The following is a 25,037-nucleotide window of genomic DNA, read 5'->3' as shown; positions in this document are numbered from 1 at the left end:
ACTACCCCTCCAAGCCTCTGATAACTGTCATTCTACTGTCTCCATAAGTTTGTTTTAATTTTTAGCTCCCACAAATGAGTAGAACATGTGAAGTTTGTCTTTCTGACCCTGGCTTATTTCACTTAACATAATGTCCTCCAATTCCATCCATGTTGTTGTGAATGACAGAATCTTATTCTTTTTATGGCTGAATACTATTCCATTGAGTATATGTACCACATTTTCTTTATCCATTCATCTGTTGATGAATAGTTAGGTTGATTCCAAATCTTGGCTATTGTGAATAGTACTGCAAAAAACATGGGAGTGCAGGTATCTCTTTGATATGCTAATTTCCTTTGTTTTGGATATGTACCTAGCAGTAAGATTGCCGGATCATACAGTAGCTCTATTTTAAGTTTTTTTGAGAAAACTCCATACTATTCTTCATTGTGACTATAATAATTTACATTCCCACTAACAGTGTTCCCCTGTATATCTCACCAGCATCCATTATTGCCTGTCTGTGGATAAAAGCCATTTTAACTGGGGTGAGATGATATCTCATTGTACTTTTGACTTGCATTTCTCTGATCAGTGATGTTGAACTCATTTTTGTATCCTGTTTGCCATTTGTATGTGATTTTTTTAAGAAATATCTATTCAGATCTCTCGCCTATTTTTCAATTATATTATTAGAATTTTTACTATGTAATTATTTGAGCTGAGCTCCTTATATATTCTGATTAATCTCTTGTCAGATGAAAAGTTTGCAAATATTTTCTCCAATTCTGTGTGCTGTCTCTTCACTTTGTTGGTTGTTTCCTTTTCTATGCAGAAGCTTTTTAATTTGTTGTGATCCCATTTGTCCACTTTTGCTTTGGTTGCCTGTGCTTGTAGGGTATGACTCCACAAATCTTTACATCCATTCAAACATCATAGAGAGCTTCCCCAATGTTTCCAGGTAGCGGTTTCACAGTTTGAGGTCTTTAATTCATTTCGATTTTATTTTTGTATATTGTGAGAGATAGGGATCTAGTTTCATTTTTCTGCATATAGGTATTCAGTTTTCTGAGCATCATTTATTGAACAGTGTCCTTTTCCCAGTGCATGTTCTTGTCACCTTTGTTGAAAATGAGTTCACTGTAGATATGTGGATTTATTTCTAGGTTTGCTATTCTGTTCCATTGGTCTATATGTCTGTTTTTATGCCAGTACCATGCTGTTTTGGTTACTATAGCTCTGTAATATGATTTGACGTCAGATAATGTGATTCCCCCAGGTGTTTTTGTTTTTTTGTGTGTGTGTGGTGTTTTGTTTTGTTTTGTTTTCCTCAGGATGGCTTTGGCTATTCCAGGTCTTCTATGGTCCCAATTAGGATTATTTTTCCTACTTCTGTGAAGAATGTCGCTGGTATTTTGATAGAGATTGCATTGAATCTGTAGATTATTTTGGGTAGTATGAACATTTTAGCACTATTGATCCCTCTAATCCCATGAACATAAAATATCTTTCCCTTTGTCATCTTCAGTTTCCTGAAGCAATATATTATAGCTTTCATCATAGAGATCTTTCACTTCTTTAGTTAAGTTTATTTCTAGATATAGTGTTTTATTTATTGCTATTGTAAATAGGATTAGTTTACTGACTTCTTTTTCAGATTGTTCACTGTTGGCACATAGAAATGCCACTAACTTTTTGTAGTTTGATTTGGTATCTTACAACTTTGAATTTCTTTATCAGTTGTAATAGTTTTTGATGGAGTCTTTAGGTTTTTCCAAATATAAGATCATATAATCTACAAACAAGGATAACTTCTTTCTTTCCAACTTGGGTGCCCTTTATTTATTTCTCTTGCCTAATTGCTCTAGTTAGGACGTCCAGTACCATGTTGAATAACAGTGGTGAAAGTGGGCATCCCTGCCTTGTTCCAGATCTTAGAGGAAAGGCTTTCAGTTTTTCCCCATTCAGCATGATACTAGCTCTAGGTCTGTCATATATGGCTTTTACTGTGTTGAGGCATATTCCTTCCATACTCAGTTTTTTGAGAGTTTTTGTCATGAAGGAATGCTGAATTTTATCACGTTTTGCTTTTCCAGAACCAATTGAAATGATCATATGTTTTTTGTCCTTCATTCTGTTGATATGATGTATCACATAGATTGATTTGCATATGGTGAACTATCCTTAGATCCCTGGGATAAATCCTACCTGGTCATGATGAGTGATCTTTTTAATGTGTTGTTGAATTTGTTTTGTAGGATTTGTTGAATTTTTTGCATCAATGTTTATCATTTTGTTGAATTTTTTTGCATCAATGTTCATCAGTGAGATTTCCTTTTTTGATGTGTATTTGTCTGGTTTTGGTATTGGCATAATACCAGCCTACCTTCTGAGTTTGGAAGTATTCACTTCCTTTCTAGTTTTCAGAATAGTTTGAGTAGGATTGGTATTTATTATTCTTTAGACATTCAGTGAAATTCAGCAGTGAATCCATAGGGTCCTGGACTTTTCTTTCTTGGGAGACTTTTTGGCTCCAGTGACTTCAACTTCATTATTTGCTATTGGTCTATTCAGGTTTTAGATTTATTCATGGTTCAATCTTGGTAGGTGGTATATGTCTGGGAGTACATCTTTTTCTTCTATGTTTTCCAATTTATTGGCATATAGTTTCTCATAGTAATGTCTAATGATCCTTTAAATTTAATTTGTAATATCTCCTTTTTATCTCTGGAGTTTTTAAAAATTTAGGTCTTCTGTCTTCTTAGTTATTCTGGATAAAGGCTTGTCAATTTTGTTTATCTTTTCAAAAAAACAAATTTTTGAAAACATAGTACTGGAAGTCCTAGCTAGAGCAATTGAAAATAATTTTTCAACTTCCTTTTGTGTATCCATTGCATGGTTTTTGATTTGAGATTACCATGAGGCTTGCAAATAACATCTTACAACCTATTATTTGAAACTGATGATAACTTAACCCTGATTGCAAAAGCAAACAAAGCGAAAACTAATAAAAATTGTTTTAGTTAGACAGATTAATAAAACTAAAACAGTTATCGTTGATAAATTTTGATGACTTTATATATTTTTGTTTAAATTTCATTTATTTCTGCTCTGATCTTTATTGTTTCTTCTGTTAATTTTAGGTTTGATTCACTCTTACTTTTGTAGTTCTTTAAGATGTATCATTAGGTTGTTGAAGTTTTTCTACTTTTTTGATGTAGACACTTATTGCTATAAACTTTCCTCTTGGTACTCCTTTTGCTGCTTCCCATAGATTTTTGCTGTTTTGTGTTTCCATTATCATTTGTTTCAAGAAATTTTTCAATTTCCTTCTTAATTTCTTCATTGACCCACTGGTCCTTCAGGAGTGTATTGTTTAATTTCCATGTGTTTGTATAGTTTCCAAAATTGTTCTTTGTTATTGATATCTGGTTTTATCCAATTATGGTCAGAGAAGACACTTGATTTCAAATTTAAAAAAAATTAAGACTTTTTCGTGGCCTAACATATACTCTACCCTTAAGAATGATCCATGTGCTGAGAAGAATTTGCATTCTGCAGCCATTGGATAAAATGTTCTATAAATATCTATTAGGTCCATTTGGTCTATAGTGAAGATTAAGTCTGATGTTTGTTTATTTTCTGTCTGAAATATATGTCCAGTGCTCAAAGTTGGGTGTTGAAATCTCCACCTATTATTATATTGTGGTGTATCTCTTTAGCACTAATATTAGCTTTATATACCTAGGTACTACAATGTTTTGTGCATATATATTTAAAATTTTTATATCTTATTGCTTAATTTACCCATATTTCATTATATGATGACCTTCTTTGTCTCATTTTAGTTTTTTTCCTTGAAATCTATTTTATGTGATATAAGTATAGGTACTCCTGCTCTTTTGTGGTTTTGCATGAACTATTTTTTTCATCACTTTATTTTCAGTCTCTGTGTGTCTTTACAGATGAAATACGTTTCTTATAGGCAACAGATATTTGGGGAGGAGGAGTTGTTGTTGTTGTTGTTGTTCATTCAGCCACTCTATGACATTTGATTGAAGAGTTTAGTCCATTTATATTCAATGTTATTATTGATAAGTAAGGACATACTACTGCCCTTTTGCCATTTGTTTTCTGGTTGTCTTGTGGTTCCTTCCTTCCTGCCATCCATCCATCCATCCATCCATCCATCTTCTTATTTTTCTCTAGTAATATGTTCTAATATCTTGCTTTTGATATTTTGTATTTTGCATGGTTTTTTGAGATTACCATGAGGCTTGCAAATAACATCTTATAACGTGCTATTTTAAACTGATGACAACTTAACATTGATTGCAAAAGCAAACAAATAAGGAAAGAGAAAGCTAATAAAAATTCTGTACTTGAACTGTAGCTCTCCTGCTTTGAACTTTTTGTTTCTATTTATATCTGATAGATAGAAATGTCTTTAAAAGTTTTTGTAGTTATTATTCGTGATAGGTTTATCTTTCAGTGTTCTTATTCAAGGTATGAGTAGTTTACACACCACAATTAGTGTTATAATATTTGGTATTTGTCTGTGTACTTACTATTACTAGTGAGTTTTGTACCTTCAGATAATGTTTTATTGCTTGTTAACATCTTTTTCTTTGAAGAACTCTCTAAGCATTTCTGGTAGAAAATACTTGTTGATGTAGTGCCTTACCTTTTTTCTGAGAAAATTCTTACTTCCTCTTCATGTTTGAAGGGTATTTTCACTGCTTATGATATTCTAGGATAAAAGGTGTTTTTGTTTTTTTTTTCTTCAGAACTTTAAATATGTCATGTCACTCCTAGCCTATTAAGTTTTCACTGGAAAGTCTGCTGCCGTAGTATTGGATATGTTTTTTTTTTCCTCTTGCTGATTTTAGGATCCTTTCTTTATTTTTACCTTTGAAAGTTTGAGTATTAAATGTCTACAGGTAGTCATATTTGGGTTTAATCTTCTTGATGTTCTATAACCTTCTTGTATTTGAATATTGATATCCTGGGCTTGGAAAAATCTCTGTTATTAACTCTTTGAATAAACTGTTTCCTCCAATCTCTTCACTCCCTCTTTAAGGCCAGTTACTCTTAGATTTGCCCTTTTGAGGCTATTTTCTAGATCTTATAGGCACGTTTCATGTTTCATTCTTCTTTTTTGTTCTTTTGTCTTCTCTGTGTATTTTCAGATAGACTGTCTTCAAGCTTACTCATTCTTCGCTGGATCTAGTCTTCTTTTGAGAGACTTGATGTTTTCTTCAATTTGTCAATTGAATTTTTCAGCTCCAGAATATCTGCTTAATTTTTAAAAATTATTTCAATATCTTCATTAAATTTTATTTTGAATTCCTTCTCTATATTACCTTGAATTTTGTTCAGCATTCTCAAAACAGCCAGTTTGATTATCTGTCTGAAAGGTCACATATCTCTGTTACTCTGGGATTGGTCACTGGTGCCTTAGTTCATTAGGTGAGGTCATGTTTTCCTGGATGGTCTTGATGATTGTGGATATTGTCAATGCCTGCACATTGAAGAAATAAGTATTTATTCTAATCTTTGCTGTCTGGGCTTGTTTGCACACATTCTTCTTGAGAAGGCTTTCCAAGTGTTCAAAGAGAATTGAGTATTGTGATCTAAGTCCTTGGTCACTGCAGCTGTATCTCTATTAGGGGACCCCTCAAGTCTAGTAATGCTGTGGTTCTTGTAGACTCATAGAGGTAACATGTTGGTGGGCTTGGGTAAGATCTGGGAGAATTCCCTGAATGACAAATCAGAGTCTCTTGTTCGTTCTCTTCTTTTACTTTTCCCTTAAACATACAGAGTCTCTCTTTCCATGCTGAACTGCCTGGAGTTGGGGGCAGGGGTGATTCAAGCATGTGTATGGCTACTACCACCGGAACTGTGTTGGGTTATATCTGAAGCCAGCATAATACTGGGTGTCATCCAAGGACTGTGGTAACCATTGCATAGTTACCACTGATATTTATTCAAAGCCCAAGGACTCTTTAGTCAGCAGGTAATAAATCCTGCCAGCACTAGGCCCTACCCTTCAGGATAGCAGGTTCTCTTCAGGGCCAGGATGGGTCTAGAAATGTCATCCATGAGCTAGATCCTGGAATGGGGACTTTAGGACTCTACTTGGTGTTTTATTTTACTGTGGCTAAACTAGTGTCTAATTTGCAATATAAAGTCCTCTTTACTCTTCTCTCTCCTTTCCAAAAGCAAAAGGAGTTTCTCCTGGTGTTGTGAGCTGCCCTGCCTGGGATTGGGAGTGAGGCCACATAAGCACCCCCTTGGCCTTCACAGCTAGTGTCTCACTGGGTTGCAAGTACCCCTAGTCCACTAGCTCCAAGTCCAGCACAGCGCCAGAATTTGCCCAGGAACTGCAGTCCTTGTGGTGTAGACTGACTTTCAAATTTATTTAAAACCGCAGAGCCCTTTATCCTGCCGTGCTGGGCTATCCAGAACTCAGGTTCCTGCTGCTGGGATGGATGACTCCCCTCTGGCTAGGTCTGGTCTAAATGCTTTCTCCATTGGCACTGGCTGAATTCTGCCCTCTGTTGCTTCCAGCTGTTACAGGGCAGCACTGGGTTCCAATGCAAAGTCACACAGTCACTTCCATGTGCTGTGTCCTCCTCCAAGCATGCATTCTTTCTCCATGCCACATGGCTGCTGCCACAGGATGAAGGAGGGGTGCTGTAGAAAATTCAAGACTCTTTTGTACTCTCTTCAGTGCCTCTTTGCTTATATGATGTCCAAAACCAGATACTGTGATTGCTTACTTGATTTTTAGTTCTTATGTAGGTAATTTCTTGTGTGGATAGTTTTTCAGTTTGGTGTTCCTGTGATGGATTGCAGGGGGAATGATTGCTTGAGGCTTCTATTTAGCCATCTTGTTACACCTCCAATCTAATTAGTTTACCAATCAAAATTGATCATCGTGTTTATGTGTAAAACAAGCTGGCCTTATGGCTTTATTACTATTTCTTGCATTCCATCAATGCTTATGGCCCTGATGAAATAGGCCAAAGAGTCAAGTTACATTCTAGAGGCCAACAATTTAACTTAAAAATATACACTTTATCTAATCCTCTTTGGTATGAGGAAGATGTAGAAGATGAAACTACTGAGGAATGCTCACTGAAGAGACCATAGCTTTCTGAATTTAAATGTATCTCCTTGTCACCTCGACTTTGCTAATACTAATATTGCAGGTTTAAAAGAAAATAGGTCTACAGGGAAATCAAGCTGCTGGATCTCACCAAAATGAAATATTCAATACTCTGCTTTTCCCCCTGTTTCCTTTACATTCTTCTGAGACTCTGAGAATAATATTAAAGTTGCTGCAGATGTTAGAATTATTATTATTATTTAGAGCCATAAAAGCAATAGAATAAGCTAGAAATGATTTGGGGAAGAAATAGCAATCTTGGTAACTGTTGGAATTGAGGGCCAATAAATGGCACCCTCTCCCTTTATGTTTAAGAACCCGTTGAGAAATATGCACAAGAGTCAGGAAAGTAAATATTGAAATACAGGTTTTATTGATGACAATTGAATTAGAAAAGATGGATTAAAAGTATGAATATAATAGGGGTTCCCTATAGCACATTTCACTCAATTAAATGACCAACCAAGTCACAGTCAGAACCACAGGCCATCTTACCCATACCCCATCTTGTCCCTCAACGTTGGGAACTCTAAGAATGGATTATCCTAAACAAGAGGCTCAAGCTCAAGGCTGTGTGTCTGCACTTTCCTAATCTCATTAGTCAGACAAGCAATGTGTTTTCCTTTAGGAGGAGCAAGTCAGCTGGGGAGGCAGAAGCATGAGAGCTACTTTCCCAGTGTTTCCAAGTACAGGAAATGTCTGTTTCATTGGCCTGAAAAGGCTGAAAATGGTTCACTTAACAATAAGCTTCTGTGATGCTATGTGTATTTTCTAGAGGGATTGGAAGTTGTCCAGTGCTGGTGATGTTATAAGAACTAAAAAAAGGTAATTTATTTCTCAACTATACAAATAAAGTGAGACTTTATTTAAAGCTGATTTATGAGCCTGCCACTCAGGGCATAGAATCTTCTGCACTGGCCACTACAATAAAGTTACTTAAGAGAAACAACAAAACAGTGAAGCTCTACACCAGTACCACCTTATACTTTTTACTGTCTGTTCAACTTCGTAATCTAGAAGGAAATATGAACTTACTCATTTTCTGTGTCTCTTGGGCCTAAAGCTAAGGCTTAGAAGTATTATTTTTAATTTTTTTGCCACTTCTACTCATACTAGTTTCTAGTTTTCTGCTTTACAGAGCCAAAAATACTCTAAGCAAAAGACATTCTGTTGTCACTAATCTTCTCAAAGTATATCTACTTCAATCAAAAATCTCAGAGGCCAGCCAGGCATGGTAGTACACATCTGTAGTCTCAGCTCCTCAGGAGCCTGAGGCAGGAGGATTACTTGAGCCTGGGAGTTCACCACTGCAGTGAGCTATGATTGAGCCACTGTACTCCAGCCTGGGTGACAGAGTGAGACCCCATCTCTAAAAATAAAAAAAAAAAAAAATAGACTGGGCATGGTGGCTCATGTCTGTAATCTCAGCACTTTGGGAGGCCAAGGGAGGCAGATCACTTGAGGTCAGGAGTTTGAGACCAGCCTGGCAAACATGGTGAAACCTTGTCTCTACTAAAAATACAACAATTAGCCAGGCATGGTGATGCATGCCTGTAATCCCAGCTGCTCTGGAGGCTGAGGCAGGAGAATTGCTTGAAACTGGGAGGTGGAGGTAGCAGTGAGTTGAAATCGTGCCACTGCACTCCAGCCTGGGCAACAGAGTGAGACTCCCTCTCAAAAATAAATAAATAAAAATTAAAAAATAAATCTAAGAGGTCATAGTGCTTTTAGACACTCTAGATTTTTCTAATTTGTAATTCTTACACTGAAAGCACAAAAGATACATATTGAAGATGGATAAACCTTCATCCATTCCATCTGGGTCCTTCCATGACTTCATGGGGCAGTGAGTGCCCTATGCTCCTACCCCCGTCAGTCACGAACACCCATTTTAGGACATTGTAATTGCAATAAGAAATCCTCAATTGTGTGAAGCCACTGAAAGTTCGAAGTTTATCCGTTCTAGCAGATAACATTATCTTAATTAATACTCATGAGTATGAGCACTCATTTCTTAATGAGTCCCAAATCTCTTTCAGCACTAAAAGCAGGCAACAGCCTCCCATCATGGTGGGCACATAGAATAAAACTACTTGTTATTCCTGCCTCATGGATGTTGATGTTGTCTTCCTGCCCCCAGACTGGGTATTATTCTGACCCTCTCCTCACCGTTAAAAAATAGATTATTTTCAAATTGTTCAATTCACTGCAATAAATATTTAAGAACATAATCTGAGCAAGTTACTCATTGTGCCAGTGAAAAAGAGTAGGTTTTGGCCAGGCGCGGTGGCTCATGCCTGTAATCCCAGCACTTTGGGAGGCCAAGGCAAGCGGATCACGAGGTCAGGAGATCAAGACCATCCTGGCTAACACGGTGAAACCTTGTCTCTACTAAAAAATACAAAAAAAAAAAAAATCAGCCAGGCGTGTTGGCAGGCAACTGTAGTCCCAGCTACTAGGGAGGCTGAGGCAGGAGAATGGCATGAACCTGGGAGGCGGAGCTTGCAGTGAGCCGAGATTGTGCCACTGCACTCCAGCCTGGGCGACAAAGCGAGGAAAAAAAAAAAAAAAAAAAGTAGGTTTCTCACATTCACCTAGCTTTGCCTTTTACTTAATGATATGTCATATTTAGATACATGGATCTTTAAGAAATTTAATTTGTTCATCAAGTTGTATACAACAAGTATATACAACTTTGTGCATGTCAATTATGCCTCAGTAAAGTAGTTAAAGGAATTTAGACTTTGCTATGATAAAAAGGTTTTAAATACTACTCTCAAGAACTATTATAGGATCAATAGAGATAACAAATTTTGATTGCTTATCTTCCAAATACTGTGCTAAATCCTCTAAATATATTAACTGTGTAATCATCAAAAAGTACCCCCCCATATAAAGTATTAAAAATTTAGAAAAAGAGGAACCAAAGCTCAGAGAAGTCCAGCATTTATGCACAGTCACATAGCTAAAGAGTGGTGGAGTCATGACATGAGTATAGTCATGTGACTGCAGAGAATGAATTATTAATCATGTTATATTGTATCACACACAGTGACAATTATAGATATTAATTTAAATAACTTATTTTGCAAATATTGTACTAAACTTTTAATAGCCCTTATCTCATTTGATTATCACAAGAACCCTTTGGTGTAGGCACTGTAATTGTCATTTTACAAAAGAACTGAGGTACAGAGAGATCTCACTCAAGGAAATATCAGGGTGGATTTCAGCACCTAGCATTGGAAAATAGGCTGTTGGACTTACATTTCCTTCCCAAATTTTTGAAAAAAAATTTACGGAAGACTGCTAAGAATAATACAGTAAACACCCATATAACATCATTTAGATTCACCAATTGTAGCATTTTTCCATATTTGTAGAGCCTGTATTGTTAACCACTATAATTATGAGGCTAGGTTATTTGATCAGATTAAATACTAGATAAATTTGTGGAAAATTTTATAGATATGGGAGGCTTTATGGAGGTGTGTCTTAAGCTAGTTCTTGAAAATTGGTGGATAAATGATAACATAAAGGTGTTCTGAAAGTAGCGGACACTTTGAGCATGGTTGTGTGGGTACAAGTGGAGGAAAGATTTGGGAGAGGGAAAATATATTCGGAAAGAGGTTATTAATGTCCTAAAGCCAAGAAAGGAATTCAGACTGATTGTCATAAGAAAAAGGGAGCCTCTGAAAGTGTTTTCATTAGGAAAAGTAGCAACTAAGTACAGGCATTTATAAACACTTAACTTCTCGCTGTCTTTTTAAGAACTTCCATGAATTACCACCGCTGTGAGAGAAGATAACAGTTTTCTCCTTCAATTCCCGAAGTTCAAGACTTAGTGCTTTAAAAATCAGTAATCTGCAGAATTCTTGAAATGTCAGTATACTAAGTAGCCCTTGGAAAAATCAACAAGATTATAAAAGAAGCAAAATGCATTTTGATGATTTCTCCACTCCCTTTTAGCACCTTCACTTTGCTTTAGTCAGTCTAGAACATTCAGGATTGTTATCATGGAGACATCCCTTTTGGGACAGCCTTCCAGAACCACACTTTATCCTCCAGTATGTTTTTTTTTTCCCTCCAGCTGGTAATCTACCTGACCTGTACACTATCTTCTTAGGGCTCTATGAAGTTACATTACCCAAACAAGGTAATCTGAAGAATTTAGGAGCCAGGCTATAAAACCGTAATGTCTTGTAGGGGTGAATACATTTGGGAGATAATAAGCTAAGAGATAAACTGTTTACATCTTACCACATAGGTGGCTAAAAATTGGACTTATGCTTCTGTTCATTCCTAAACATGGCCACTGGTTTTAACAAATGGACAAGCAATGGGACATTGAGCTATAACACAGAATCACTGAAGGTTTCAAAGTGACTGCATTCTAGAGGCATGAATTCATGGTCTTTGAGCAAAGTAGCTAGAAGAGGAAGGCTCTTTTACTACGTGTATCTGAGAGTCACATTGCCTGTACTTACCATGCTTGACAGAACTGAGGTGAATATTTCAATATGAATATGCCAGCCATGTGTGTGATATGCCACTAACATTTCAAACATGATGCAAATACATGACATGCCTGTCATCCTGACCTTGTAAATCCCTGTGGTTCCCAGTGTGGTGAGTTGTAAACAGTAATGTTTCCAAGCTGGTAGTATTTTCTGCTATTTCAAGGTCACTGGGAAAACAAAAATACATATTTTTCAATATTAGGTTGAGCCAACCTCATGTAGAAATCTAAATGGTAATGCTTTGCCCATACTAAGCCAAAATATTTGCATTTCTTATAGCTCCACTATAGTTTCTTATAGAGGCTTTTTTTTTTTTGAAGTTCATTTTGTTCACAAATTAACCTAGGGGAAGGTGAATGATTTTGGCTTTCATAACTGTAAATATTTCTTATTACTTGAAAGTTGATAGGATGTAAGAAACTCTAATATTGAATCAAGAATAGCAAGAAATGAGTAACCTAGAATTTTTTCACTGCTGAAGGATTTCAATCAAATACTAGGCAATCTTGAGGCTGAAGCAATGGTAGGAAAGTATGATAATCACTTCATAACTATAACGTCCTTCCGCCACAATCTCTTTGACTATACTTTCTTAACTGAACTACTAAAAATAGGTTCTACTACCACATATAATAAGTAGAGTTCTTAGACTAGTGATTCAGTGGTCACTGAGGAGTTTCCTTTAATACTAGATTTCAAAGAAAAATAAAATACTTGTAAACATCAATTGACATAGAACTACTGTCCTAATTTTATCTGTGAAATATTGTCTATAGTTAGGTAAGCAGTAAGGGAGAAACCATGAATTTTATCCTACTCTTATTAATAACATTATTGTTATTGCAACTTTAAGTTCATAGCAAAATTGAGTGGAAAATACAGAAAGTTCCCATATGCTACCTGTCCCCATGTATGGACAACCTCTCCCACTATCAACATTCCACACCAGAGTGGTGCATGTATTACAAACGCTGAACGCATTGGCACATTTTTATCACCCAAAGTCCATGGTTTACATGGGGGTTCACTCTTGGTAGTATACATTCTTAGAGTTTTGACAAAACTCATGTGTCAAAGTGCAGGCATCTGTTCAGGTCTTTGGTCCATTTTTTTTTTCTTTTTGTTGAGTTTTAAGAATTATATGTCTGTCCTTTAACAGATGTGTCTTTTGTAAATATTTTCTTCTAGTCTGTGGCTTCTCCTATTCTTTTGATGTTGTGTTTCACAGAGCAAAGTCTTTAATAAAGTTCAGCTTATCAATTATTTCTTTCCTAGATTGTGCTTTTTTGCAGTTATATGTCATCACCATGCCCAAGGTCATTTAGGTTTTATCTCATGTTATCTTTTAAGAATTGTATGGTTTTGTGTATTATAGCTAGGTTTATGATTCCCTTTGAGTAAACTTTTGTGAAGGTGTAAAGTCTGTGTATAGATTGAATTTTTTGCATGTGTATGTTATATTTCCAGAACTGTTTATCAAAAAGATTAGCTTTGCTCCATGGTATTATCTTTGTTCCTTTGTAAAACATCAGTTGACTGTATTGGTGTGGAACTATTTGTGGGCTTTCTATTCTATTCCAATAACTTATTTGTCTGTTCTTTCATGGGGTGATGTCAGTCCTCTGATCTAATTCTGGCTATCCTGGCTCTTTCCATAAAAACCTATGGAATAAGTTTGTTCATACCCAAAAAATAATTTGGTGGTGTTTTGGGATTGTGTTGAATTTATAAATCAACTTGGGAAGAACTGCCATCTTGACAATATTGATTCTTTCTATTCAGGAACATGAACTCTCTCTCCATTTATTTAGGTGGTTTTTGTTTGTTTTTTGTTTTTTGTTATTGTTTTGTTTTTTGTTTTTTGCTTTTTTTTTTGGAGACAGACTGTTGCTCTGTGGCCCAGGCTGGAGTGCAATGGCACGATCTTGGCTCACTACAATCTCTGCCTCCTGGGTTCAAGCAATTCTCCTGCCTCAGCCTCCCGAGTAGCTGGGATTACAGGTGCCTGCCACCATGCCCGGCTAATATTTTGTAGTTTTAGTAGAGATGAGGTTTCACTATGTTTGCCAGGCTAGTCTTGAACTCCTGACCTCAAGTGATCCACCCACCTCAGCCTCCCAAAGTGCTGGGATTACAGGTGTGAGCCACTGTGCCTGGCCTAATTTAGTTTTTATTTGAAATATTTTATCAGAGTTTTAAAGTTTTTCTCATATAGATTTGCATATTTTGTTTCATACTGAAGTATTCCATTTTGAGGAAGGTGATAATATAGATTGTAAAGTGTTTTTAATTAAAAATTCCACGTGTTCATTGCTGGCATATAAGAAAGTGGTTGGCTTTCTATATACTCACCTTGTCTCCTAAAAGTTTGCTGTAATTCCCATTAGTTCCAGTAGTTTCATTCTTGACTTTTTCAGATTTTCTACATAGACAATCATGTCTTCTATAAGGAAAAACAGTTTTATTTCTTTCTTCTCAATCTGTATACCTTTTATTACGCTTTCCTGTCTTACTGCATTGGCTAAGAATTCCAGTACAATATTGAAAAGTGACGGTGAGAAGAGAGTCTCCCTTGCTTCTGATCTTAGTGGGAAAACTTTCATTTCTCAATATAAAGTATGATGTTGATATTAGCTCTAGGGTGGGTTTTTTTTTTTTTTTTGTAGAGATTCTTTATCAAGTTGGGGAAGTTCTCCTCTATTCCTAGTTTGCTGAGAGTTTTTATCATAAAAATGTTAGATTTTATTAAATGCTTTTTCTATGCCTATTGCTATTATATAATGTTTTAGCCTGTTGATGTAATGGATAATATTAACTGATTTTTGAATGTTAAACCTTTTATGCCTGGGATAAATCCAAGTTGGTTGTGATGTATAATTTTTTTATATATGGTTGCATTTGATTTGCTAATATTTTGTTGAGAATTTTTGCATCTATGTTCATGAGAGAGGTCTGTTTTATTGGTAATGTCTTTGTATGTTTCAGATATTAGGGTAATGCTGGCTTCAAAGAATGAGTTAGGGATTATTTCCTCTCTTCTGTCTTTTGGAAGAAGTTGTAGAGAATTTGTATAATCTCTTCTTTTAAATAATTGGGAAATTTTATCAGTGAATGAATCTGGAACTGGCGTTTCTGTTTTGGAAAGTTATTTCTTCAATTTCTGTAATAGATATCGGCCTATTCATATTATCTATTTCTGAGTGACTTTTGGCAGATTATGTCTCTCAAAAAATTGGTCCACTTCGTTTAGGTAATCAGATTTGTAGGCATGTTATTTATTGTTTCTCTTTAGTATTCTTTCAATATCAAGGGGATCTATAATCCAGTCTTTCATTTATGATACTAGCAGTTTGTGTTTTCTTTTTTTTCCCCTTAGATTGGCTAGAGACGTAATGATTTTGCTGATCTTTTCAAAGAATTAGCTCTTGTTGTTTTTTTAATTTTCTTTGTTGGTTTTCTGTTTTCAATTTCAATAATTTCTGCCCTAATTTTTATTTCATTTCTTCTGCTTACTTTGAGTTTATTTTGTAATTTCCTAAGGTGGAAACTTACAGGATAAATTTTAGATCTTTCTTTTTTTCTAAAATATGTCTTATAAATTTTCCTCTAAGCATTGCTTTCCTGAATCCCTCAAATTTTGATAAATTGAATTTCTATTTTCATTTAGTTTATAATATTTTTACATTTTTCTTGATATTTTATTATTGACCCATATTATTTAAAAGTGTGTTGTTTAATCTCCAAATATTTTGAGCTTTTCCAGCTATCTGTTATTAATTTTTAGTTTAATTCCATTGGGGTCTGAAAGTAGACATTGTATAATTTCTATTAAATTTGTTCAGGTGTGTTTTATGGTCCACAATGTGATGTACCTTGATAAATGTTTCATGTAAACTTAAGAAGAATGTGTATTTTACTGTTGTTGGATGAAGTAGTCTGTGGATGTCAATTATATTCAGTTGATTGATGGCACTGTTGAATTCAACTATGTCCTTACTAATTTTCTTACTGCTGGATCTGTTCATTTCTGATAGAAGGGTGTTAAAGTCTTCAACTATAATACTAAGTTTATTCATTTTTCTTTGCAGTTCTATTTTGCCACCTGTATTTTGATACCCTGTTGTTGAGCATATACATGTTATGGATTGTTATGTCTTCTTGAGTTATTAACCCATTTATTATTATATAATGCCTCCCTTTATTCTTGGTAACATTCTTTGCTCTGAAGTTTATTCTGTCTGCAATTAATACAGCTACTTTCACTTATTTTGATTAGCATGGTATAATGGTATATCTTTCTCTATCCCTTTAGTTGCAATTGACATGTGTCTTTATATTCAAAGTGAATTTTTTTGTTTGTTTTTGTTTTCTTTTGCTTTTCTGTTTTTGTTTTTTTTCCAATACAGGATTTTGCTCTGTTGCCCGAGCTGAAGTGCAGTGACACAATCATGGCTCACTACCACCTCAGTCTCCTGGGTTCAAGTGATCCTCCCACCTCAGCCTTCCAAGAAGTTGAGACTACAGGCATGTGCCATCATGCTTGGCTAATTTTAAATTTATTTTTGTAGAGACAGGGTCTCACTGTGTTGCCCAGGCTAGTATCTGGTGTTGAACTCCTGGGCACAGGCAATCCTCCTGCCTCCGCCTCCAAAAGTGCTGCGATTACAGGCATGAGCCACCATGCCTGGCCAGTTTGTGTTGTGATTCACTGACAATCTGTTTTTCAATTGGTATATACAGACCATTAGTGTTTAAAATTATTTTGACACCATTGAATTAATATATATCCTACTTGTTACTCTATTCTGTTTGTTGCCCTTGTTCTTTGTTGTTATCTTATACTTTTTCTGCCTTTTGTAGTTTTAACTGGGCATTTTACATTGTTCTATTTACTCCTTAGTGTATCAGTTATACGTTTTAATATTTTTAGTGGTTTACCTAGAGTTTGCAAAGTACATTTACAGATAATCCAAGTTCATTTTCAACTAACACTATCCCACTTTATAATCAGTGCAAGTACCTTGTAATAAAAAATTAACTTCTCCTTCTTGTTCTTTGTATCATTGCTGTTATTTATTTCACTTGTACATAAGCGTACAAACACACACACACACAAGGGGACTTCAAAAACTTCGTGGAAAATTGAATTAAAAGATTAAAAAATACTATTTCTCAACAAAAACTCCATCAAGCTCAAGACACTTTCCTAACTGATGATACCAGCCATTTAGTTCATCCAGAAAGAACTGAGCATCCTGGGAATTTAACCAGATCAATGCAATCCTTTGTACCTTATTAACTGAAGAATAAAATGGGAAAAAAATTAAAGATTTTTTAAGATTAGAGAACAAAAAGTCAGAAGGAGCCAAGTCAGAACTGTATGGTGAATGCCTAATGAATTCCCACTGAAACTGTCACAAAATGTCCTCATTTGATGAGAGGAACGAGCAATAACATTGTCCTGGTGGAGAAAACATGTCTGGTAAAATTTTTTTGGCATTTGTGTGCCAAAGCTTTTGCTAACTTTCTCAAAATACTCTCAAAATTAGTAGATGTTATTGTTTTTTGGCCCTCCAGAGAGTCAACAAATGAAATGTCTTGAAAATCCTCAAAATTTATTGCCACGAACTTTGCTCTTGACCAGTTCTCTTTTGCTTTGACTGAACCACTTCCACCTCTTGGTAGCCCTTACTTTGATTGTGTTTGTCATCAAGATTGTACTGGAAAAACCATGTTTTATCTCCTATTGTGATTCTTTGATGTAATGCTTTAGGATCTTGATATCACTTGTTAAAAATTTTCATTAAAAGCCCTACTCTTTCCTGCAGCAGACCTGGGCACAGCAGTTTTGGCATTTATTGAGTAGAAAGTTTGCTCAAATTTAATTTTTTAGAGTTACATAAGCTGAACCAATCAAGATATTTGTAGTGCTGGCTCTTGTTTCTGCTGTTAATAATCAGTCCTCTTCAATGATGGCATGAAAAAGGTTAATTTTTTTTTTTCCTGGAAAATTAGGATGGTCTGCTGCTGCAGGCTTCATCTTCCAAATTATTGTCCCTTCTTGAAATGCGTTATCCATTTGTAAACTGCTGATTTATTTGGGGGCATTGTTCTCATAAGCTTCTCATAAAGGATCAAAAATTTCACCATTTCTTTCACCCAAGCTTCACTATAAATTTGATATTCTTGCTTCAGTTTTTCAAATTGATGTATTTTCTTTCTCAGTGTCTTAAAGTAGATCCTGTTCCGACATGCTATAACAAGTTAAAACATGTTTATTTTAGTGTAAACAATTTTGAAATTTATGATTTTGTAATAAACATTTTTAATGAAATCTTTGAAAACCCCTCGTGTATATTTACACACACAATTGAATACATTGTTGCTATTACTATTTTGAATTTATCTGTTAGATCAATTAAAAATAAGAAAAATAAGTTTTTATCTTACCTTTATTGATTATCCAATGCTCTTCATTTCTTTATATAGATCCAAGTTTTTGTCTTATATTATTTTCCTTATCTCAGAAAAACTTAACATTTCTTACAAAGTATGTCCATTGGTAACAAATTGCCTCAATTTTTGTTTGTCTGGAAAAGTCTTAATTTCTCCTTGAATTTTAAAGGATAATTTTGCAGAGTATGGAACTCTAGATTGGTATTTTTCTCCTCTCAACATTTTAAATGTTTCACTTCACTCTTTTTGCTTGCATGGCTTCAGAGAAGTTGGCTATAGTCCTTATTTTTCTCTTTTATAGGTAGGGTATTTTTTTCCTCTGGCTTCTTCTCCCTCTATTTTTTCTTTCCTGAAATTTGAATATGATATTCCTATGCATAAGTGTTTTGGGGGGCGTTTTTTCTGCTTGGTGTTCTCTGAGCTTTCTTGGACCTGTGCTTTGCTGTCTGGCATTAATTTCAGGAAAATCTTCAGTCATTATTATTTCAAATATTGCTTTTGCCCCTTTCTCTCTTCTTCTAGTATTTCTATTATGTGTATATTATACCTTTCATAGATGTCCCCGGTTCTTGGATATTGTATTCTGGTCTTGTTTTATTTTTATTTTTCAGTCTTTGTTCTCTTTGCTTTTCCGTTTTGGAAGTTTCTGTTGTTATATGCTGAAGCTTAGAGAGTCTTTTCCTCGTTTCTGTCCATTCTGCTAATGAGTCCATCAAATGTATTCTTCATTTCTGTTACCATACCTTAATACTGTTACAATGTCTTTTTGATCATTTAAAAAATATTTCTTAGAATTTCCGTCTCTGCTGAAGTTATCCATCTGTTTTGCATATTGTCTGCTTTTTCCATTAAAGCCCTTAGCATAGTAATCATGATTTGTTTAAATTCTTGGTCTGATAATTCTGACATTTCTGCCATATCTGACTTTGGTTCTGATGCTTGTTCAATCACTTAAAACTGTGTTTTTGTGGCTTGTAAATTTTTTGTTGAAAGGTGATCTGATTAATCTATGATTAGGTGATCTGATTAATCTATGATTAGGTCTCAGTCTCTTGGTGAATTTGTGCCCCTGAATGATGAACTTTATCAATGCTTCTCAGTTTTTTCCTGCATCATGTGGGATGGGATGGCTACAGAGGGCTACAGTTGGGCATTTTCCTTTCTCTAGTCAGGTTAGGCTTGGTAAAATGGTTTCTCCTGAGGGTAAGCCCTGTTAAGAACAGAATACTCAACATATTTTTTAATGGTTAATTTTCCCTTCTTCTGGAAGCAAGAGAGGACTTTTCTTTGACATTCACTGTGAGGACCTGGTAGAACTCCTGGAGGTAATACTCATAAAAATGTGGGAGCTCCTGGTAACTGGGCACCACTGGAGTTTTTAACTTTCAGATGTGTCCTCTCTGAGCCTCCACCAATTTGTCTATTAGAGTTCAGGTTTTCCTACTATAGCACTGGCTCCTGCTGAGGTTTCTGCTTACAGCTGTCTGTTCTGGGAGGTTATGATTCTCTGAATCTGCCTGCTGTTCTCCAATTTTGGGGCCAACAGTTTGTTCTGTGATTTCATTTCTTTGATAGAGCCAAGAGGATTTGTTGATTTTTTTTTTCAGTTTATTTGTTTTCATTTATTTTTTCTTCTTGTTAAATTGGAATGGAAACTTCTAGTCTTCTTATAAGGCAGACTGGAAACCAGAAGTCAAAACATATATTGTTGGAAGAATACACAGTGTCATTCTGATGATACTCAAATGGAGATTTAGAGAACTCTGAAACATTTCTGGAAGAAATATATTCAGTTAAAAGACCAGGTAAAAAGAAAATGCAGTTACTGTCTTTTGCGCCACCTTTTACCCAAACATTGAAGCCTTGCAGATAAAAACATAGAAGAATGAAGGTGACCTTCTGTGGGGTGTCTGCAGCATCACTCCAATCAGGGGCAAAAATTCAACATACCAGTTTCTTTTAATTTTCTATGAAAGAAGCTTAAAGGAAAAGATATGTGTGTTTTTTGTGTGAGTACGTGTGTGTATGTTTAAATTTTCTATTCTCATTGTCATATCTCAGCAGTAAAATTTAAACATACTTTTAGGTTCTTTTAAAAAGCATGCACTTAGATACAAAATATTATTCTGATTTCTAGTTTGAGCAGCTCCATTTGCAAAGAGCAAAAGCAACTATTACAAGTATGTAATTTCATGGTATCTTATATAAGTGGTCATATTTTGTGAGGAGAAAATGCCAGTGAGGCATAGCTAAAGGTCACCTATTTTATGAACCAGATTCTGACTCATGGTTTTACCTTTACTTTTCTTTTGCTTTTTTTTGTAGGTTATACTTTGATTAGCATAGAGATTGTCTAATAATTGTGTAATATTTCAAGTTCAAATGATTTCTTATCCAGTGTGTTTCTTTGTCCAGGATTAAAAGCAAGTAAGTTCTTACAAGCTCTTGGAATAAGAGAGAAAGGGAGAGAAAGACAGAGAAAGATAAGGGGAAATGGCTTAGGTAGAAGAAACCTTAGTTTCATTATGTTAGGTTCTCTGGTGCTGGCATCCTGTTGAGTTAGGAAGGTTTCTCAGAGTAAAGGAAATGAATCCTGTGTTTCAGAATTAGAGTTGCTACTGTATTTTCTCATGTGATTTTTATCTTATCTGTTAATATAACTACATTCAATACTTGTCTATTCCTGACTCTTGGTGATAGAACATGAATGTCACATAAGTAAAATAATAGTTTAATTCTTTCTAAATGATGTTAGTAATGATCCTCTGACCCATCCTTGAATCTCCACTTCCTTTTCTCCCTCTGGATTTTTTAGTGCCACAGGACCTCTGCTTTGGTGATTTTCCAAAAGACTGTATTTTGCAGCCTCTTGTCATATGAAAATACCCCCAAATCCACATTTACCCATGACAGCTGCAGCATAGCATACTGTCCTTATGGGATCCTGCAAGCTAGGTATGAGATGAACTTATATTAATTAAGAGCCTCCTATATGCTGATCTATGGGCTATTTTATGCAACCATCATGATCTTCCCATGAAGTAAGCATTATTCTTGTTTTATAGATTAAGAAGCAAAAATTAAGAACAAAGACATAGGCTATGATCACATGGCCTGACTCACCAAAGCCAAGCTTTTAGGCAAAACTTAAAACTGTGTGGGTTTTTTTTCTACCATATTTCCCAGCCTAAATGTGGTGATGCTTATAGGTCCCATGAGATAATGTACACACAAGTATCTATAAATTATTAAATATTAGCAATCTGTATATTAATGCACAGTGGAATTTTTCCTATATGTTTTGTACAACACGGAGGAAATGGAAGTAAAAAATTGAATAATTTAAAATTTACCTGGCCTATGAAAAGATATAATAAGTAGTGTATACCTGTATGCCCACAACTTAGCTTAAGAAATGACACATTTCAGAGACAGTGGAAGCCTCACCCCATCACATGTACTTTTCCGTTGAACTTCATATTGCCTCTCATCACCTTCTTTCTTTCATCTTCCTGTGGAAGCAAAGACTGTCCTGAATTTGGGATTTATTATCCCCATTTATTTCTCCAATCTCTAAATAATACATGATAGTATTTTGGGTTTTTTTTTTTTTTGGTCTTTGTACACATTTTATCGTGCTTTTTATTACAGTCATTTACAGCTTGCTCTTTTTGTTCAACTTGGTTTTTTAGATTCATATATGTTGGTGAGTACACTTCCTAGATTTTTAAGTGAGATATCTAAAATGTTCTGAAAATGTTGATAATAAAAATAATAGTTTGATCTCATGAGCTAGGAACTGAAACTGAGCACTTTACATATTAATTTATTTAAACTTTATAATAGTAGGAGATGGTGTATTTTTATCTCTGTGTTATTGCTGAAGCTCAGAGTTTTATTCGCACAGGCAAGAGCTAGTCCATAGCAGAGCTAGAATTCCAGCACAAGTATTTATAACTCCAATTCTGTGCTTTTTCTATTACACTGCATTGCCTACCTTTACTGAATTCCAACTTTCATTTCATTCCATTTTTTTTCAATATCAGGGCTCCAAACTTCTGGCCAAGGGCAAGGCAGAGAGCAAGAAACAGTGACCCTTATGTGCATAAAAGCTGCCTTAGTAATGCAGCCCCAGGGTTACCATCTCTCCACTGCCTCTCATTTACACAGGCAATTACCCTCTGCTGTTACTGCTCTGTGTAGTGATATTTGGCATCACCTAGGGCACCTGTTTCTTGAGACATTCTACTCTCAGAAAGAAATAACTACTCCATGCATCCATCCCGCAGCTAAACCTAGGCCAATTCACCACCAATGCACCATGATTAAAAAGATGCTGTAGAAAAATATAATAAGGCTTTAGAAACCAACCAATGGCTTACATGTTAGGCAAATTTGCTGTGTCTTACTATTAATACTATTACAAACCATCCATTAAAGCAGCCTCTGACTCCCTCTTGACTCTTTCATTAGCACAATACTCCCACATTAGTACTCAATTATAAACAAGCCCCATCTGAATTTATGTTACTCTCCAAATTACATACACAGACTGATTACCGTTTCTTAAAAGAGCAAAATCTATGTGAGCACTAAATACTCCTTTCCTTTCAGGGTGTTGTGGTTTAATAGTCAGATACTTCTGAATACCTGTAGCAACAGCCTTTTAACTCAGTCTGCAGAAGCATGCATTATACTTGGAATATGTTTCTTGTAAAGCAGAGTTCAAACACAAAGACCCTAAAGAGGTGTGTTTTATCTTCTGTCACCAAAACTGTATATATCTTTCTTTTTCTGTTTACCCCTCTTCTTTTTACCCCTGATTGTTTTCTCTACTTACCTAAGTGTCTCTGTAGTTCTCTAGTTGTTAACAGCCTGGTTCCTCTCTGTTTCTGATTTTTTTTTTATCTCATTAGTATATTTTATATACGCATTGTTTTGGCATGCCAGCCAGTTGTATTCTCAGTATGCTAGTATTTCTTCTGTCAAATGGTGTTTTACTCCCTGTAGCTCCACAGGATCTTCTGTAGGATGGTTCAAAAAAGGGACTTGCAAATGGTGAATATGGGATCAAATTCACCCTCAACAGGAGACAAAATTCTTTTTTCACTTTGCTGCTCCAGGCCACATTTTATTTTTCCAGAACACTGGTTCTTCTCGGATTATATGTGGAAATTACCCTGCCTGAGAATTATTTGGAATAGTCAAAAGGTATCGTTCTGTTGTGCTTTTTTACCGAGGAAGAATTCTGGCATTGAAAATGGCAAATATGGAAAGAACTTAATCAGTTCTTCCTGAAGGGAAGGCTACTGTTGTTTTTAGCACAATACTCCCTCATCTTTTTTTCTCTTGAAACTCATCTACTGCTTTACCTACCTGTGGCTACTCATTTGCCACCCCAGGGAATTACCTGCTTCAAGCTGAGGCATTTTTGTAGATTTAGTCCTAAACCCAAGACCCCTTTCAATATCTTGTACCAACCTCTCAGATACCACCATATGTTTGGAACAGAGTTTCTCCAACAGGCAGTAATTCCTAATTTTCCATCTAAAGTTTTTATTTATTTAGTATATTTTTAAATTTTAATCTAAAACATGTATTTCTTACCCTTGAATTGGAACGCAGTCATTCTTATTTATTAAAATGAGACTAATTTTCAAAATAACAGCATTGTGATTTACTATAAAATACTCCAATGGTTTCTACTACACTCAGCTTATGATATAAACTAGTTATGGTTTACAAAATTCTGCCTAATATGATCTCTGCTTACCTTTCCTGTGTCATCTAAGAGTATTCTCCCCTTTCACTTAGCATGATACAACTACACTGTCCTTTAAAGTCTCAGACTCATCAAGCTCGTTCCTGCCTTAAGGTCTTTGCTGTTCCTACTTTCTGTTTCCTCTGCACGGATGGCTCTTTCCCCAGATCTTAGAAAGGCTGACTTCCTCATTTCAATCACATCCTGGCTCAAATCTCAGCCACCTCTTTTCAGGTCTTCCTTGGTGATAGGTTTGGCTATGTCCCCACCCAAATTTCAACTTGAATTGTATCTTCCAGAATTCCCACGTGTTGTGGGAGGGATCCAGAGGGAGGTAATCATGGGGGCTGGTCTTTCCCATGCTATTCTCATGATAGTTAATAAGTCTCAGCGAGATCTGATGGGTTTATCAGGGGTTTCCGCTTTTGCTTCTTCCTCATTTTCTCTTGCCACTGCCATGTAAGAAGTGCCTTTTGCCTCCCGCCATGATTCTGAGACCTCCCGAGCCATGTGGCACTGTAAGTCCAATTGAACCTCTTTTTTTTTTTTTTTTTCCTAGTCTTGGGTATGTCTCTATCAGCAGTATGAAAATGGACTAGTACATGTGGCATATACCACACTCTGAATAAATACTTGTTTAATAAATTAAAAATTGTTGGCCACATGCAGTGGCTCGTGACTGTGTAATCCCAGCACTTTGAGAGGTCAAGGTGGGTGGATCACTTGAGACCATCAGGTCAATACCAGTCTGGGCAATGTAGTGAGATACCATCTCTACTGGGGTGGTGGCAGGGAGAGAAAGCCGGGGGGTTGGGGGGGAGGGAAAGCGGGGGGGTGGCGGGGAGGGAAAGCCAGGTGTGGTGGTATGCCTGTGGTCTCCGCTACTCAGGAAGTTGAGGTGGGAGAATTGCCTCAGCTCAGGAGATCAAGGCTGTGGTGAGCTGCTATCACTGCACCATTGCACTCCAGCCAGGGCAACAGTGAAAGAAAAAAATTGCCAACATGCTTAATTTCTGTATAGCATACATTCTATTCCTGTTGACATTGTCATCTGATGTATACTTCTTAAAAAAACAGTCCAAGAATTTCAGGTGGGCGGAAGGAGAAAGACCATTGAGGTGGGCCATGGCATTCTATGCGTTGCCAG

The sequence above is a fragment of the Hylobates moloch genome, unplaced genomic scaffold, assembly GCF_009828535.3.
Source record: "Hylobates moloch isolate HMO894 unplaced genomic scaffold, HMol_V3 SCAFFOLD_16, whole genome shotgun sequence".
Lineage (NCBI taxonomy): Eukaryota > Metazoa > Chordata > Mammalia > Primates > Hylobatidae > Hylobates > Hylobates moloch.
Note: the sequence above shows the minus strand (reverse complement) of the source record.